We start from the raw sequence: 17,463 nt of genomic DNA on the forward strand, positions 1-17,463 counted from the left end.
AAGTTTCAGTTTGTGATGGTGGAAAAGTTCTGGAGTGGAATAGTATGATGGTTGAACAATAATGTGAATGTACTTAATGCCATGGAATTGTACACTCTGAAATGGTTAAAATGGTAAACTTTATGTTATGGAAATTTTACCAGAATAAAAAAAATACTTCAAGCAATGCATATGGTTGTAAAAAAGTAAATATATAGTATTAGAAAAGTTATAGTAACTTTCAGACTTCCTACTGATTCCTCAGTCTCCTCATTTTTGCTCCTAGAGGTAGCCACTTTCAACTTTTTACTTTTTCTTTAGTTCCAGATTTCTCAATTATAGCAATTCATGCTGTTTTCCTTGATTTATTAATTTCACATGTTATCCATTACACTTCAGGTTATCAGAGATGCAGATTTATCTTTCTTACTCCACTCCTAAACTCTCCATTTTTCCTGCTTCATCTTCCTGATAGTTGTATCATGACTTTTTAGTTAAATTGACAATTATTTATCATCTTATGGCTATATAAATTTTGTCCACTGCAAAGCCAAATGGTGTACATGCTGTTCTTGCACAGCTTTTTACTTTTCTTGGTTAACAATTGCCCTTTTTTTTCTATTTGCTTAATTTTCTCTACCTGTCCTAATTTTTTCCACATACTACATCATATCTGTCTATCAATGGTTAAAAATATTATTTTCTAAAGGTTTTAAGATCAGTCTGTCAATCCCCTTTTCTTCCGCCTCCCTCTGGAGACCTCCCTCCTGGATTCTTCCCTCTTCCTGCTCCAACCTGAACTAGTTATAGTTACTCTCTTGCTGCACAGTTGTCATCCTGGGATTTACATCCCCTTACCTGTTTTCTGGATCTCATGTTTTTTGGTTTTTGGTTTTTGTTCTTCTTCTTTACTTGCTGCTTCATTCTGCTGAAGTACATTCTTCAGCAGCTGCCAGAGAAGAGTTGCATAGGAGGCGTTATTATTAGATTTTGCATGCTTTTATTTTATCTTCATATTTGATAATTTGGCTAAGTATGGGATTCTAGATTGAGAATCATTTTCCCTCTGACTTTTTTTAATCGACTTTTTAAAAATTAATTAATTTACTTATTTTTGGCTGTGTTGGGTCCTCGTTGCTGAGTGCAGGCTTTCTCTAGTTGCGGCGAGTGGGGGATGCTCTTCGTTGCGGTGTGTGGGCTTCTCATTTGTGGTGGCTTCCTTTGTTGCGGAGCAGGGGCTCTAGGCATGCAAGCTTCAGTAATTGTGGCACACAGGCTCAGTAGTTGTGGCTCGTGGGCTCTAGAGTGCAGGCTCAGTAGTTGTGGCACACAGGCTCAGTAGTTGTGGCTCGTGGGCTCTAGAGCGCGGGCTCAGTAGTTGTGGTGCATGGGCTTAGGTGCTCTGCGACATGTGGGATCTTCCCAGACCAGGGCTCGAACCTGTGTCCCCTGTATTGGCAGGTGGATTCTTAACCACTGCACCACCAGGGAAGTTGCCCCACTCTGACTTTTGAAGTCGCTGCCCCATTGGTTTCTAGCATCCAGAGCTAATATTGAGAAGCTTGACTCCATTTGTAGCTCTGGTCTTTATATAGAACATGTTTTTTTTGCTATTTTAACCTTTTAGGATCTTCCTTTTATCCCTGGTTTTGGGAAATTTCACCACAAAGTACCATGATGGTGGTGGAGTCTGTTCATTCATTGTGCTGGGTACCCTATGGGCCTTTTAAGTCTGTAAATGAAAACCTAGAATTCACCCTTGGAGTGTTCTTTAACGGTTTCTCGTGTGCTGGTTTGGGTCTTTCAGCCCCCAAAGCCAAAAAGTATAGTTGATTTTTTCTCCCCTGAACAGTACCTGGCAAGAAGTTGGCACTGGGTCAATACCCAGAGTCAATGGCCGAAAGTTAAAAGGATAGACTTCTGGTTTGGCAGCAACGCTGTGCAAAGCGGCACTTGGCAAATATTTGGTGGCGAAGAGAGTGATAACAATTTTATTTCATAGGTGACCAATTCCCTTGAATCTGGGTCCCCCCTCACGCCCCACCCCAGAACTGCTTCAGCAGCTTTCCACCTTCTCCATCCTTGACCTCGGGCCATTCCCTCTTACCCTGCATAGTAGTTGGGTGAACAGAAGAGAAACAGAAAACAGGACTGGGAAGTCTCACTGACCTTGGAGTTAGGTCAAAGATCAGTGTCGGGGAAAGCCCCACAGCCTGTAGTCAGAATTACCTTGGAAAAGCCTTTAAATCTCCCAGAAGTATGAGGTACTAAGAACTTCTTTTACTTTATGTTTCTCTCTGCTCCTCAATTAATCCCTTAATGTCTTCTTTCAGGATGTCCGTGAAACTATCGCCATCCAATTTCTTGGCCACAGCGAAACTGTTTTTCCTCTTTTCATTGATTGGGAAATACTTAAAGTTGTTTTCCCAGCTTTTCCATAATTTTGGCTCTGTAAGACTTTCACTTTCAAACAAAATGGAGTAACAGGGATCAGAAATATGAAAATCCAGGCAAAAAATATATATAAAACTGTAAACAAAAAGAACAAAGAGCATTGCTCATCATCCTCTTATAAAGAGAATTAAGTCACACCCCACAGTGCCAGTGTGCCCTGAGGGGAATTCAGGATGGAAAAAGCTGGAAGCATTCTGTGCTTTTGGATGTACGGTCCCCTAGATAGTTATTACAGTTTATGCAGTTATTTATTACAGTTATGCAACTAACTTTTATTCAACAAATTTTTATCAGTTAGGGATCTGACACGGTGGATGCTTTCACATATATTATATCATTCTGTTCTCACAGCACACCTATAAGGTTGGATTTCTTTATTTTTTTCTACTTATAAGAAAAGGGGGGACTTCCCTGGTGGCACAGTGGTTAAGAATCCGCCTGCCAATGCGGGGGATACGGGTTTGATCCCTGGTCTGGGAAGATCCCATATGCCGCGGAGCAACTAAGCCTGTGCGTTACAACTACTGAGCCTGAGCTCTAGAGCCTGCGAGCCGCAACTATTGAGCCCATGAACCACAACTACTGAAGCACACGCACCTAGAGCCTGTGCTCCGCAACAAGAGAAGCCACCACAATGAGAAGCCCACGTACAGCAATGAAGACCCGATGCAGCCAAAAATAAATAAATAAAAATAAATAAATTTATTTTAAAAAAAGAAAAAAAGAAAAGGGGAATGGAGGGAGGGAGGGGGGAGAGAGGGAGAGAGAGAGGAGATGAAGAGGAAGAGGCAGAAAAACGAGAGAGGCAGAGACAGAGACAGAGGCAAACTGAGAGGGAGAGAGACAGAGAGATAGAGAGACAGAGAAGGAGGAAGAGAGTGAGACAGAGGCGAAAGGAGAGAGAGGAAAGTTCAACTCCCCTAGCTTGGCATTTAATGGTGAAGTCCCTGTCTACCGCCCCCCTACTCTCCTACCCCTTCCTATAAGCGCAGGTCCCTCTAAGCCAGCTGAACTGCTGGCGTTGCCCACATTCACACAGTTGCTTCACTCCTCTGGGCTTTCAGAAATGTCCCAACACCTCCCTCCTCTGCTGTGTGCTTGCACAGCTCTGTGCTGGCCTCTCCAGACCGTGCCCTGTCCACCCCGCAGGCTCGTGCACTCCCTGAGAGCCAGGATTCCTGGCCAACTGCGGGCCCCACGCTTCCCCAGGTTGGGAACCATTTCATATTTGTCTATGTAGCCTCTTGGGCACTTGGCATCGTGGACATTAAATAAATATTTTCCACGTGGCTACCCTGTGCCACGTACTGTCCTAGCAGAGCAACGAGACGGACAAGGTGACAGCTCTCACAGATTTTATATTCTACTTTACAACAGACAATACGCTGGTCAACAAATCAAATAATTTCATGCTGTGGAAATATTTTACCATGAAGAAAATTAAGTGATGGGAAGATGTAGTTTAGACTGAGTGGTGATGGACATACTCTCCGGGGACATGGCTTTTACGTTGACTGCTGAGAAGGATAAAAAAGAACCAGCTGTGTGAAGATGGGGGTTGTATTAGTTCCCTAGGGCTGCTGTAAGGAAATACCACAGACTGCGTGGCTTAAACAACAGAAATTTATTTTCTCACAGTTCTGGAGGCTCAAAGTCCACGATCAAGGTTTTGGCAGGTTTGGTTTCTTCTGAGGCGTCTCCTTGGCTTGCAGATGGCCACCTTCTCATCGTGTCCTCATATGAATGTCTCTCAGTCCGTGTGTGTCCCTGTTCTAATCTCCTCTTATAAGGACACCAGTCCTATTGGATTAGGGCCCACCCACATGACCTCATTTTACCTTAATTTCCTCTTCAAAGGCCCTATCTCCAAATCCAGTCACATTCCAAGGTACTGGAGGTTAGGACTTCAACATAAGCATTTTGGGAGGACACAATTCAGCCTGTAACAGGGGTGAAGTGCATTTCTAGGCATAACAAGTGAAAAGGCTCTGAGTGAGTTTAAGGAAAAAGGAAGGCAGTGGGGCAGAGCAGAGTGAGCAAGAGAAGACAGGTTGGAGATGGAGGTGGATAGGTGGACAGGGTCCGGCTCATGTAGGCACCTGTAGGTCTGTCGACAGAAAAAAAAAAAAAGCACAACCTAAAAGTTGAGAATTATGTTTTATTCAGCAGCCTTAGTGAAGACTTAAGCCTGGGGATTCAGCCTCTCAGAGAGTTCTGAGGAACTGCTCCGAAAAGATAAGGGAGGGGCCAGGATATGCAGGAGTTCAAACAAACAAAAAACAGGTAGTCAAACATCAAAAGATTACTGCTAATTAAAGAAAACCGGACATCTTAATGAATTTAGCACTTTTCTGTGTATGGGAAGATGCAAGAGTCTGGGCTTATTGAAATCATTCCTTTGATAAGCACTTTAACTGTCTAGGGCCAGTATCCTGTTTTTTTCCATCCTGAATCCCCTCAGGGTGCACAATTGGGGGTAGTGGCTGCTGGCTTGATGGCTGCAACATCCTTTGTTTACTGATGTGGCAGGCGACATTTTTTGTCTGCATATTCTAAGTGAGAGGAAAACCCACTGGAGGCTTTTAAGCACGGGTAGTGCAAGGACCCAGTTTTCTTTTCCTTTCTTTCTTTTGGCTCAGAGTCAAATACTGCATTTTATTGGAATAGTCAGTTTCCTATCTTTTATGTAACTTTCCCCTGACCCATTGCCCCACCCTGCAAACTTACAAATAGAGCCACTTGGTTAGGGAAATAATAAAGATACAGACTTCGGAATTAGAAAGATCTGGGTTTGAATTATACTTCTGCCACTTTGTGGTATCAAGCAAGTTAATTAACAGTCTGTGACATTCAGCTATTTCAAATGTAGAATTGAAATATCAATACTCACCTTACACCATGATAATTTCAATTATGCCTCCTAACATAATTGCCATAAACTAAGCACACAATCAATATACATTGAATAATTTTCTTACTGAAAGCTATATAGATTATTTTAAAACATCAATTGTATTTTATCTCTTTTTTCTCTTAACCATTTTTTAATTGAAGTATAGTTAATGTACAATGTTGTGTTCGTTTCAGGTGTACAGCAGAGTGATTCAGTTACATATATATATATTTATGTATGTATTCTTTTTTAGATTCTTTTCCATTATAGGTTATATAAGATAGTGAATATAGTTCCATGTGCTATACAGTTGGTCCTTGTTGTTTATCTATTTTGTATATAGTAGTGTGTATCTGTTAAGGGACCCAGTTTTCAATTTCAAAAGATCACTCTGGTAATGTGTGGAGGCTGGGTGGAAGGAGGGCAAGAAAGGAAACAGGAGATGCCTTAGGGGGCTGTTGTAGTTGGTGGCTTGCACTGAGTGCGCACTCTCAGGAGTAGTGAGTAGGCTGGGGTGTGGGGGAGAGTAGGGGAATGGGGAGGATGAAGAAAGTCCATGATACCTTTCATTAAAATGTGGTTTTCAACCAAGATTCATCATCATGGTGAGTAGAGGTGCTAATTTAAGAACACTTTCCACGAATAGAGCAAAGTTATTCCAATGAGTCTTGGATAATTTGATTGGTGCCATTCATTGAGTCTTGACTATGTGATAGATACTTGCTTTACATGTAGTTTCATCTCATCTTCATGACAACCCCTTGAGGGGATTACCACCATCGTTGTAGAGATGAGGAAACACAAGCTCTAGTGAAACCACGGGTGAGCATCAGAGCTGGAAATGCACCCTTGAACTCCCAGTACCCTGGTTTTCCCCCTGCTCTGGGCCCTCCCAAGATGCTTTGCTCACTGCTCACTGTGGGGCTTGGAGGAGGGCTGCTGGCTCCTTTACCTTCTCTGAGCCGCTGAGCCCGTCTCAGATCTTCCAGCAGAGGGAGGCTCACAGACCTGCCGCACAGGCCTTTAATGAGATAGAGCTGCTAAAAAGGAACATTTAGCAGCATGTTTTATTCATTTGTTTTCTGTGAAATATTAATCATGAGCTCCTGCTAACACCAGGTTTGGGAAGCAGTGAGTAACTTTGACTTAGGGCAATCTTCAAAGTACTGAACCTGGGACGTCCATAGCAGTCCAGTATTTAAGACTGTGCTTCCATCACCCTGATACCAAAACCAGACAAAGATGCCACAAAGAAAGAAAACTACAGGCCAATATCATTAATGAACATAGATGCAAAAATCTTCAACAAATACTAGCAAACAGAATCCAACAGCACATTAAAAGGATCATACACCATGATCAAGTGGGGTTTATCCCAGGAATGCAAGGATTCTTCAGTATACACAAATCAATCAATGTTATATACCATATTAACATTGAAGGAGAAAAACCATATGGTCATCTCAATAGATGCAGAAAAAGCTTTCGACAAAATTCAACACCCATTTATGATAAAAACCCTCCAGAAAGTAGGCATAGAGGGAACTTTCATCAACATAATAAAGGCCATATATGACAAACCCACAGCCACATCATTCTCAAAGGTGAAAAACTGAAACCATTTCCACTAAGATTAGGAACAAGACAAGGTTGCCCACTTTCACCACTCTTATTCAACATAGTTTGGAAGTTTTAGCCACAGCAATCAGAGAAGAAAAGGTAATAAAAGGAATCCAAGTCGGAAAAGAAGAAGTAAAGCTGTCACTGTTTGCAGATGACATGATACTATACATAGAGAATCCTAAAGATGTTACCAGAAAACTACTAGAACTAATCAATGAATTTGGTAAAGTAGCAGGATACAAAATTAATGCATAGAAATCTCTGGCATTCCTATACACTAATGATGAAAAATCTGAAAGTGAAATCAAGAAAACACTCCGATTTACCATTGCAACAAAAAGAATAAAATATCTAGGAATAAACCTACCTAAGGAGACAAAAGACCTGTATGCAGAAAATTATAAGACACTGATGAAAGAAATTAAAGATGATACAAATAGATGGAGAGATATACCATGTTCTTGGATTGGAAGAATCAACATTGTGAAAATGACTCTACTACCCAAAGCAATCTACAGATTCAATGCAATCCCTATCAAACTACCACTGGCATTTTTCACAGAACTAGAACAAAAAATTTCACAATTTGTATGGAAACACAAAAGACCCCGAATAGCCAAAGCAATTTTGAAAACGAAAAACAGAGCTGGAGGAATCAGGCTCGTGGACTTCAGACTATACTACAAAGCTACAGTAATCAAGACAGTATGGTACTGGCACAAAAACAGAAATATAGATCAATGGAACAGGATAGAAAGCCCAGAGATAAACCCACGCACATATGGTCACCTTGTCTTTGATAAAGGAGGCAGGAATGTACAGTGGAGAAAGGACAGCCTCTTCAATAAATGGTGCTGGGAAAACTGGACAGGTACATGTAAAAGTATGAGATTAGAACACTCCCTAACACCATACACAAAAATAAGCTCAAAATGGATTAAAGACCTAAATGTTAGGCCAGAAACTATCAAACTCTTAGAGGAAAACATAGGCAGAACACTCTATGACATAAATCACAGCAAGATCCTTTTTGACCCACCTCCTAGAGAAATGGAAATAAAAACAAAAATAAATGGGACCTAATGAAACTTCAAAGGTTTTGCACAGCAAAGGAAACCATAAACAAGACCAAAAGACAACCCTCAGAATTGGAGAAAATATTTGCAAATGAAGCAACCGACAAAGGATTAATCTCCAAAATTTACAAGCAGCTCATGCAGCTCAATAAAAAAAAAAAAAAACAACGCAATCTAAAAATGGGCAGAAAACCTACATAGACATTTCTCCAAAGAAGATGTACAGATTGCCAACAAACACATGAAAGAATGCTCAACATCATTAATCATTAGAGAAATACAAATCAAAACTACAATGAGATATCATCTCACACCAGTCAAAGTGGCCATCATCAAAAAATCTAGAAACAATAAATGCTGGAGAGGGTGTGGAGAAAAGGGAACCCTCTTGCACTGTTGGTGGGAATGTGAATTGGTACAGCTACTATGGAGAACAGTATGGAGGTTCCTTAAAAAACTACAAATAGAATTACCATATGACCCAGCAATCCCACTACTGGGCATATACCCTGAGAAAACCATAATTCAAAAAGAGTCATGTACCAAAATGTTCATTGCAGCTCTATTTACAATAGCCAGGAGATGGAAACAACCTAAGTGTCCATCATCGGATGAATGGATAAAGAAGATGTGGTACATATATACAATGGAATATTACTCAGCCATAAAAAGAAACGAAATTGAGTTATTTGTAGTGAGGTGGATGGACCTAGAGTCTGTCTTACAGAGTGAAGTAAGTCAGAAAGAGAAAGACAAATACCGTATGCTAACACATATATATGGAATCTAAGAAAAAACAATGTCATGAAGAACCTAGGGGTAAGACAGGAATAAAGACACAGACCTACTAGAGCATGGACTTGAGGATATAGGGAGGGGGAAGGGTAAGCTGTAACAAAGTGAGAGAGTGGCATGGACATATACACACTATCAAACATAAAATAGATAGCTAGTGGGAAGCAGCCGCATAGCACAGGGAGATCAGCTTGGTGCTTTGTGACCACCTAGAGTGGTGGGATAGGGAGTGTGGGAGGGAGGGTGATGCAAGAGGGAAGAGATATGGGAACATATGTATATGTATAACTGATTCACTTTGTTATAAAGCAGAAACTAACACACCATTGTAAAGCAATTATACTCCAATAAAGATGTTAAAAAAAAAAAAAAAGACTGTGCTTCCACTGCAGGGGGCGCAGGTTCAGTCCCTGGTCAGGGAACTATCCTGCACAAAAAAAAAAAAAAAAAAAAAGGAGGTACTGAGCCCTCCCCTCATCCCCACCCTCCGAGTTATGTTTTTCGAGCTGAGCTCTATCTCATGATCCTCTCTTCTGAAAAGGAAAACAAAATATTCAAAGGGAAAGAAAGGGAGAGAGAAGAAGCCCAGGGTGGGAAGGGCGGCAGTTGGCAATGCTGGGAGAGCAGCAGTCCAGGAGGAGGTGGGGTATGGGACATTGCAAGGTCAAGCTGAAGACCTCCTCTTCCAGCGTGGACCACTGAGAGGGGGGACGTGGACCTGAGCTTAGGCCACCCTCCACCCCCCAAGTGGTTTTCTGCTTGCTGGGAGGAATGTCAGCAATGGACACCCAACAGAGGTGGTCTTTATTTTTACTCAGCCCACAGCACACACTGCCACCTTCTCTTCGGGGGCCCCCAGGGCTAGGAACAGGTCTAATAAACAGTCAACAAGAAGAAGGGAGTGGCCAGTATGTGGGGTGGGTATCCAGTGATTTTCAGAGATGGTACAGCGTCTTCCCTGGGGCATCCTCATCATAATAGTAGCAAAAGGGTCTTTTCCCCCAAGTAGGAGGAAACATGTTACTGTGTTTGACCTGCTGATAAAGGAGGTAACTGGATTGCTGCCCTTAGGTAGTGACCAGTCTGAGAAAGCAGACAGGTCAGGGAGCTCCCAGGCTCATGGTCTCTGTTCTCAGGGAGCCCCTGATTTGTCCTTGGGCAAATTCCAGCCCAATGTGGTTTATACAACCACGGTTTCCAATAAAGAACAGGAAATGGTGAACACATGCATGAAAATGACTTAGGTACTTTGTCACATTTGAAGAAGTTTTAGGTAATATATAGGCTACTTGTTTTAAGTAGCCATTAGACACAGACTTTAAAAACCATTCTGTTTTTTAGATCCAAATACATATGAGAATTTGGTATAAAAGTGGCATTGCAGATTAGTTGGGAAAAATGAATTATTCGATAAAACATGTTGGGATTACTAGATTATCCCATTTTCAACAAACAAACAAAACTTGGGCTTCCAATCTCACTCCTTAGATAAAATTAAATTCCAGATATATTTAAATATGAAAAGGTAAGCCAAGTCAAGAGAGTGAGAAGACAAACCACAGTTTGGGAGAAAATATTTGCAAAACACATATAAAGGACTGTTATCCAAAATACACAAAGAACCCTTAAAACTCAAAAATAAGAAAATGAACAATCCAGTTAAAACATGGGCAAGAGATCTGAACAGACACTTCACCGAAGAAGATATACAGATAGCAAATAAGCATGTTCAACAACATATGTCATCAGGGAAATGCAAATTAAACAATGAGATACCACTACACACCTATTAGAATGGTCAAAATCCAAAACACTGGCAATTCCAAATGTTGATGAGGATGTGGATCAACAGGAACTGTCATTCATTCCTGATGAAAATGCAAAATGGTACAGCTGAAATAGGAGGGAAGGGGGCAGGGCGCAACCTTTGAAAGAATGACTAGCCCAAGAACATGGCGTAAACTGATTAGAACCAAATGGGTCCAAGATGGCAGACAAGTCGACTTCCACTAGACCTTGAGCCTCAGAGCATATGCTCACTGTATGGTGCCTTCCTCACCTTCTGAGATGGCCCACACTCTGTGGAGTGTGTTTCTTCCAAGGCCTCTCTCACCTTCTGAGATGACCTGTGCTCTGTCTGTGGAGTGTGTTTCTCTCTAAATAAATCCGCTTCCTACCTATCACTTTGTCTCTCACTGAATTCTTTCTGTGATCAGACATCAAGAACCTGAGCTTTGGGACTTTCCTGGTGGCGCAGTGGTTAAGAATCTGCCTGTGAAGGCAGGGGACATGGGTTCGATCCCTGGTCCAGGAAGATCCCACATGCCGAGGAGCAGCTAAGCCTGTGCGCCACAACTACTGAGCCTGCGCTCTAGAGCCTGCGAGCCACAACTACTGAGCCTGCGTGCCACAACTACTGAAGCCTGTGCGCCTAGAGCCCATGCTCTACAACAAGAGAAGCCACTGCAATGAGAAGCATGAGCCGCAACGAAGAGTAGTCCCTGCTCACCGCAACTAGAGAAAGCCCGCGTGCAGCAACGAAGACCAAAAGCAGCCAAACATAAATAAATAAAACAAAATAAATTTATTAAAAAAAAAAAAAGAACCTGAGCTTCATTAAGTCCTGAAACCTGGTGTGTGATCTCATTTGGAAGACTGTGGGTTTTGTCCATGTTTGACTCTGGCCACATGGGTTCAAGTCCCAATCATGATTTTGGACAGGTTTGAGTACCGACATGTGGATTCGAGTCCCAATCTGAGGTGGACGGTTTCACAGCCACTTTGGCTTCCACTTTGGAAGACAGTTTGGCAGTTTCTTACAAAACTAAACATATTCTTTCCCTACAATCCAGCAATTGTGTTCCTTGGTATTTACCCATAAGAGCTGAGAAGTTATGTCCCCACAGAAAAATCGGCACACAGATGTTTATAGCAGCTTTATTCATAATTGCCAACATTTGGAAGCAACCAAGAAGTTCTTTGTAGGTGAATGGATAAATAGACTGTGGTATATCCATACAATGGAATATTATTCAGCACTAAAAAGAAATGAGCCATCAAGCCATGAAAAGACATGGAGGAAGAACCTTAAATGCATATTCCTAAGGGAAAAAAGCCAATCTAAAAAGAGTATGTACTGTATGATTCCAACTACATGACATTCTGGAAGAGGCAAAACTATGGAGACAGTAAAAAGATCAGGGGTTGCCAGGGGCTGAAGGAGGGAGAGATGAATAGGCAAAGCACAGAGGATTTTTAGGGCAGTGGAACTATTCTCTATGATACTATAATGGTGGATACAGGTCATTTGTCAAAATTACACATTTGCCAAAACCCATAGAATGTACAACCTATGGTAAAACCTAAGGTAAACTACGGACTGTGAGTGACAAAGATGTGTCAGTGTATGTTCATCAGTGATAACAGATGTGTCACTCTGGTTGGGGATGTTGACAGTGGGCAGGTTGTACGTGTGTAGAGTCAGGGAGTGTATGGAAATTCTCTACTTTCCACTCAATTTTGCTGTGAACCTAAAACCGCTCTACAAAATAAAGGGTATTAAAAAAAATTAAACCATCAGAAACAAAACAAAAAAGCAGAGCCAAGCAGTATTATTCATAATAACCCCAAACTGGAAAAGATGCAGCAGATGAAAGGATAAACGAATTATGGTTTATCCATATAATGAAACACTACTCAACAATACAAAAGAAAGAAAATATGCACAATACATGGGTAAATCTCACAGATGTTAGTGAAAGAAGCCAGATACAATTCCAATATGACATTCTAGAATAGGCAAGACTAATCTAGAGGGAGAGAAAGCAGACACGTGATTGCCTGGGGTGGGGCTGGAGGTGGGGATTGACTGTAAAGGGGATGGAGACACATGGAGGGAATTCACTGGCTGGAACTCAATCAGTGAGGTGATGGAAATGCTCTTAACTGTACTGCTGATTACTTGGCTGTATATATTTGTCAGAACTCATTGAATTGCATACTTGAAATGGGTGCATTTATTGTGCGTAAATTATACCTCAATAAAAGTGATTTGAAAATGAAACCATAAAAATGTTAGAAGAAAATATGAGAGACTTCCAGAAAGTGAAAGACAAATACCATATGATTTCAGTTATATGTGGTCTAAAATATGGCACAAATGAACAGACTCACAGACATAGAGAACAGATGAAAAGGGGGAAGGGGGAAGGAGAGGGATGGACTGGGAGTTTGGGGTTGGTAGATGCAAACTATTACATTTAGAATGGATAAACAACAATGTCCTGCTGTATAGCACAGGGAACTGTATCCAATCTCCTGGGATAAACCATAATGGAAAAGAATATAAAAAAAGAATGTATATATGTGTATAACTGAGTCACTTTGCTGTACAGCAGAAATTAGCACAGCGTTGTAAGTCAACTCTACTTCAATTAAAAAAAATTTTAAGAAGAAAAGAAAATATGAGAGGCTTCAGAAAGTATATAATTTTGTCTTGTCTAAATAGGGCATAAAACCTAGATGGCATAGAAGAAAAGACAGACACATTGGATTATAGAGATGAAAATTTTCTGTAGAGCAAAAAAATACCAGGTACAAAAGAAAACAAGTGACAAATTGGGGGAAATATTTACAACTTGGTTTCTCTTGTTCTTAAAGAACTTGAACTGAAACTGTGTAAATATAAACCTGTGTTGTCTCAAAACTGAGCCTGGGTGAGGGATATAAGGGCATGTATGTTTTGAGGACTGTGGGTGGTGATTGGAGTTGTGCTGGGTTAATCGTGGAAGACTTGGCTTGCTAGAGGAAATGATTTTTATATACATATATATGTATATGTATTTTTACTCTTATTGGAATAGAGTTGATATACAGTGTTGTGTTAGTTTCAGGTGTACAGCAAAAGGAATCAGTTATACACATATACACTCTTTTTTTGGATTCTTTTCCCATATAGGCCATTACAGAGTATTGAGTAGAGGTCCCCGTGGGAAATGATTTATATTAACAGGGCTTATCCCATGCCCACCTGAAACTGAGAGATACAACCATAAACTCACCATCCAACTTTGGTCTCAGACTACTAGGGCTGCTGATGTTGCCATTGCTGCTGCTGGTGATAATGACCTCTCGTGCTTGAGTTTAGTGTATCTGTGCACATCAAGGTTGGATAAGGGGGCACTGGGATCTAGGAAGATTCTTATTCCCAGGATAGCCTCATTCCCTACCCCTGTGTCTTGATCAGGATGTAGGAAATAGCCCTTTCTTATGAGCTTGAACTGTTTTCCCAAATGAAATCTTAAAAAGGAAACAAATGGAAAACTTCTGGGCACTGCTCCCCTCCTTCACTGCCTTGCGTCTAAGCATTGTCTAGGAATTTGGTTTCTGATTAACCAAAGTCTAGTTCCGGATTAGACTGGCTGACCCTGCTGATCTCACACTTGGCCCAGGCTTCTTTTCCCTGTGGCAGCTCTGTCTGAATCCTAAATAAAGACAACCTGGCTTCTAGGCCAAGGTCAACTGGTTGGCATAAAGTCCAGACCTGGTTAGATGCTGTGTCCTGCCCAGAGCTGGCTTCCTGGTCTCAGGCCTTGGGCCCCAGGTCACCCCCCCTCAGCCCACTCTGAATGGTATTTCCACTCTAAGGCATGCTGCTGGGTTGCCTTGATCCCAGCCCTGGCCCCTGGCTTCTTGAAGAGGAAGTCCCTTTCTTGTGTGTCCCTTAGATCCCCTCCTTGCTCTTCAAGCCACCCCCCATTTGCTTTGAAGTTGCTTGTTTTTCTTCTTCAGGAGCTTTCTGTGGATCTGAGCTCCCAGAAATCCTTCTAAACCTTCCTGGTTACCTGCTATGTGCCAAGTACTTAGCTGGATGCCGGAATCAGCCCTGCCCTGAAGTTGCTAAACCTCACAGTTTAGTGGAGGTGGTCAGACAAGTAAACAGGCTGTGATAAAGGGAAGCACGGGGTGGGGAGGAACAGTGGGAACCTAAAAGGCAGAGAGAGTCACCCAGCTAGGGAGATCAGAGGAGATTCCTGCAGGAGGTGATGCTTGAGCCCAGATCTGAAAGGCAGACAGGGAGACATGTCAGGAAGATGCCCCAGGCAGAAACAATAGCCTTTCTGCTATTCTGCTATTTCATGCTTCTGTAGAAGCATGAGACAGGAGAGTGAGCTTTGGAACATGGAGGTGATGCTGAAAACTCAGCCTCTGTGCACCGGAGCTGAATCGAATCTTGGAGACAGAGTTTTGGGTGACGCAGAAAAGAATAGCTTTATTGTTTTGCCAGGCAAAGGGGGGACACAGCAGGCTCCTGCCCTTGAAAACTGTGTGTCCACACCCAGCAGGATTTGGTGAGGAGTTTTATACCAGTAGTTCAAGGGTGGGGTTGCTGATAAGATTAGGGTGTGTGCACGGTCTGCACTCCTTTAATCTGGTCTCAGGTAATCTTTTTTCTTTTTTTTTTTTCTTTTTTGACCATGCCACATGGCTTGCAGGGATCCCAGTTCCCCAACCAGGGACTGAACCCAGGCCCTTGGCAGTGAGTCCTAACCACTGAACCACCAGGGAATTGCCCTCGGGGAATCTTTTTTTTTTTTTTTTTTTTTTTTTTTTGTGGTATGTGGGCCTCTCACTACTGTGGCCTCTCCTGTTGCGGAGCACAGGCTCCGGACACTTAGGCTCAGCGGCCATGGCTCACGGGCCCAGCCGCTCTGCGGCATGTGGGATCTTCCTGGACCGGGGCACGAACCCGTGTCCCCTGCATCAGCAGGTGGACTCTCAACCACTGCACCACCAGGGAAGCCCCAGGGAATCTTTTGATGAGCTTCTCTGGTTACTTTAATCTGACCAAAGGTGGTCTTCTCTGGAATGAAGAATGCTGACATCTTCCACTTGGGAGTTTTAATTCTATAAAGAGCTTAAAGATACTGTTCTGTGTATCCCATGAGGCAGAACCAGGACCCTGCTCCAAGGCTGCACTATTTATTTCTTGGCTATTCTTCCCTTGTCTCTGCATTCCCTCCCTTCCCTGATTAGCAACTGTTTGAATCTGCCCTTTGGGACTCAGGGAAGGTCCTGGAGGCTGGAGTCTGTTCCCTACAAACAAGGAATGGGGAACCCAGAAAGTCTTCCGTGCCCAGGAGCCCCACAGAGTCCTGCTTGGTTTCAGAGGAAGGAGCTCATTTTCCTCTGTTGGGCTATATTTGTCAGGAGCTTCTCTTCCTTTTATAAGGCCCATCTTACCCTGGATTAGCTATCTAAGATCTAATATAAAATTTAGCAACTTAAAACAGCAAATGTTTATTATCGCATACAGTTTCTGCGGTCAGGAATTGGTAGCAGCTTAGCTGGGTGGTCTGACTCAGGATCTCTCACACAGTCCCAGTGATGCTGTCTCCCAGGCCAGAGTCATCTGAAGGTTTGACTCAGGTTGGAGAATCTGCTTCCAAGCACACTCACAAGGCTGTTGTCAAGCTTTGGTTTCTCACCATGTGGTCTCTCCATAGGGATGCTTATAACAAGGTATAACACGGTAGTGGACTTCAGTGAGAGAGTGGTAGAGAAGGAAGCCACAGTCTTTTGTAATCTAATCTCAGAAGTCACATCCCATCACTTTTTTTTTTGTAAATGAATATATCTCCCCATTTGTATTTGCCGTTGAAATGGAAGTCTCTTATTCTTTAGGACATTTTTTAAAAATTTATTTTTGGCTGCGATGGGTCTTCATTGCTGCACACGGGCTTTCTCTAGTTGCGGCGAGTGGGGGTTACTCTTTGTTGTGTTGCGTGGGCTTCTCATTTCGGTGGCTTCTCTTATTGCAGAGCCCAGGCTCTAGGCGCACAGGCTTCAATAGTTGTGGCATGCGGGCTTCAGTAGTTGGGGGTTTTGGGCTTCAGTGTTGTGGCTTGCAGGCTTCAGTAGTTGTGGCTCATAGGCTTCAGTAGTTGTGGCTCGTGGGCTCTAGAGTGCAGGCTCAGTAGCTGTGGCGCACGGGTTCAGTTGCTCCGTGACATGTGGGATCTTCCCAGGCCAGGGCTCGAACCCGTGTCCTCTGCATTGGCAGGCAGATTCTTAACCACTACACCACCAGGGAAGCCCCATCCCATCACTTTTATCACACTCTTCTGATCACACAAAACAGCCTTGGTACAATATGGGAGGGGATTACACAGGAGTGTGAATCCAGGAGATGGGATCAATGGGGCCATCTTGGAGGCTGGGTACCACATATCCTATGGCTAAACTGGATTGCATCACCTGTGATCTTAGGCATAGCAACATGTAAACTTAGTTTCCCAGCCATCCATTTGGCTTCATTGGGGCCCCTCATCTTTACTTGGAATCTCTTAGAAAGTTAGACATTTCCTTGCCTCTTCCTGCTTGAGGGATGAGGGCTTTCCTTTTGGCCTCCCATCTTTTGTTTCTAGTTTGTGGAAGTCGCTGCTTCTCACTCCACTCCTTGGGGGATTTATCAGTAGGACACACTCTGAGCCAGATGAATAACCAGTCTTCTCTGACTCAACTAACAAACCATGTCTACCTTTTGAGCGTCTAGGTACAGCCAGGGGGTAGCTTTTCTTGAATCATGTTACTTTGGTTTTACAATTCCAAAATATTAAAAGGTAATGTTCTTCAAGAGAAGAG

The 17,463-nt window shown here is 42.6% G+C and overlaps 1 long non-coding RNA gene across 1 annotated transcript in view; it reads left to right on the top strand.

The window, feature by feature from the left end:
• LOC132520411 (uncharacterized) overlaps positions 1-17,463 on the top strand; it is a 36,625-nt gene that overhangs the window by 7,714 nt on the left and 11,448 nt on the right. The gene's annotated exons all lie outside the window — the stretch shown is intronic.

This window comes from Lagenorhynchus albirostris, chromosome 5, assembly GCF_949774975.1.
Source record: "Lagenorhynchus albirostris chromosome 5, mLagAlb1.1, whole genome shotgun sequence".
Taxonomy (NCBI): Eukaryota; Metazoa; Chordata; class Mammalia; order Artiodactyla; family Delphinidae; genus Lagenorhynchus; species Lagenorhynchus albirostris.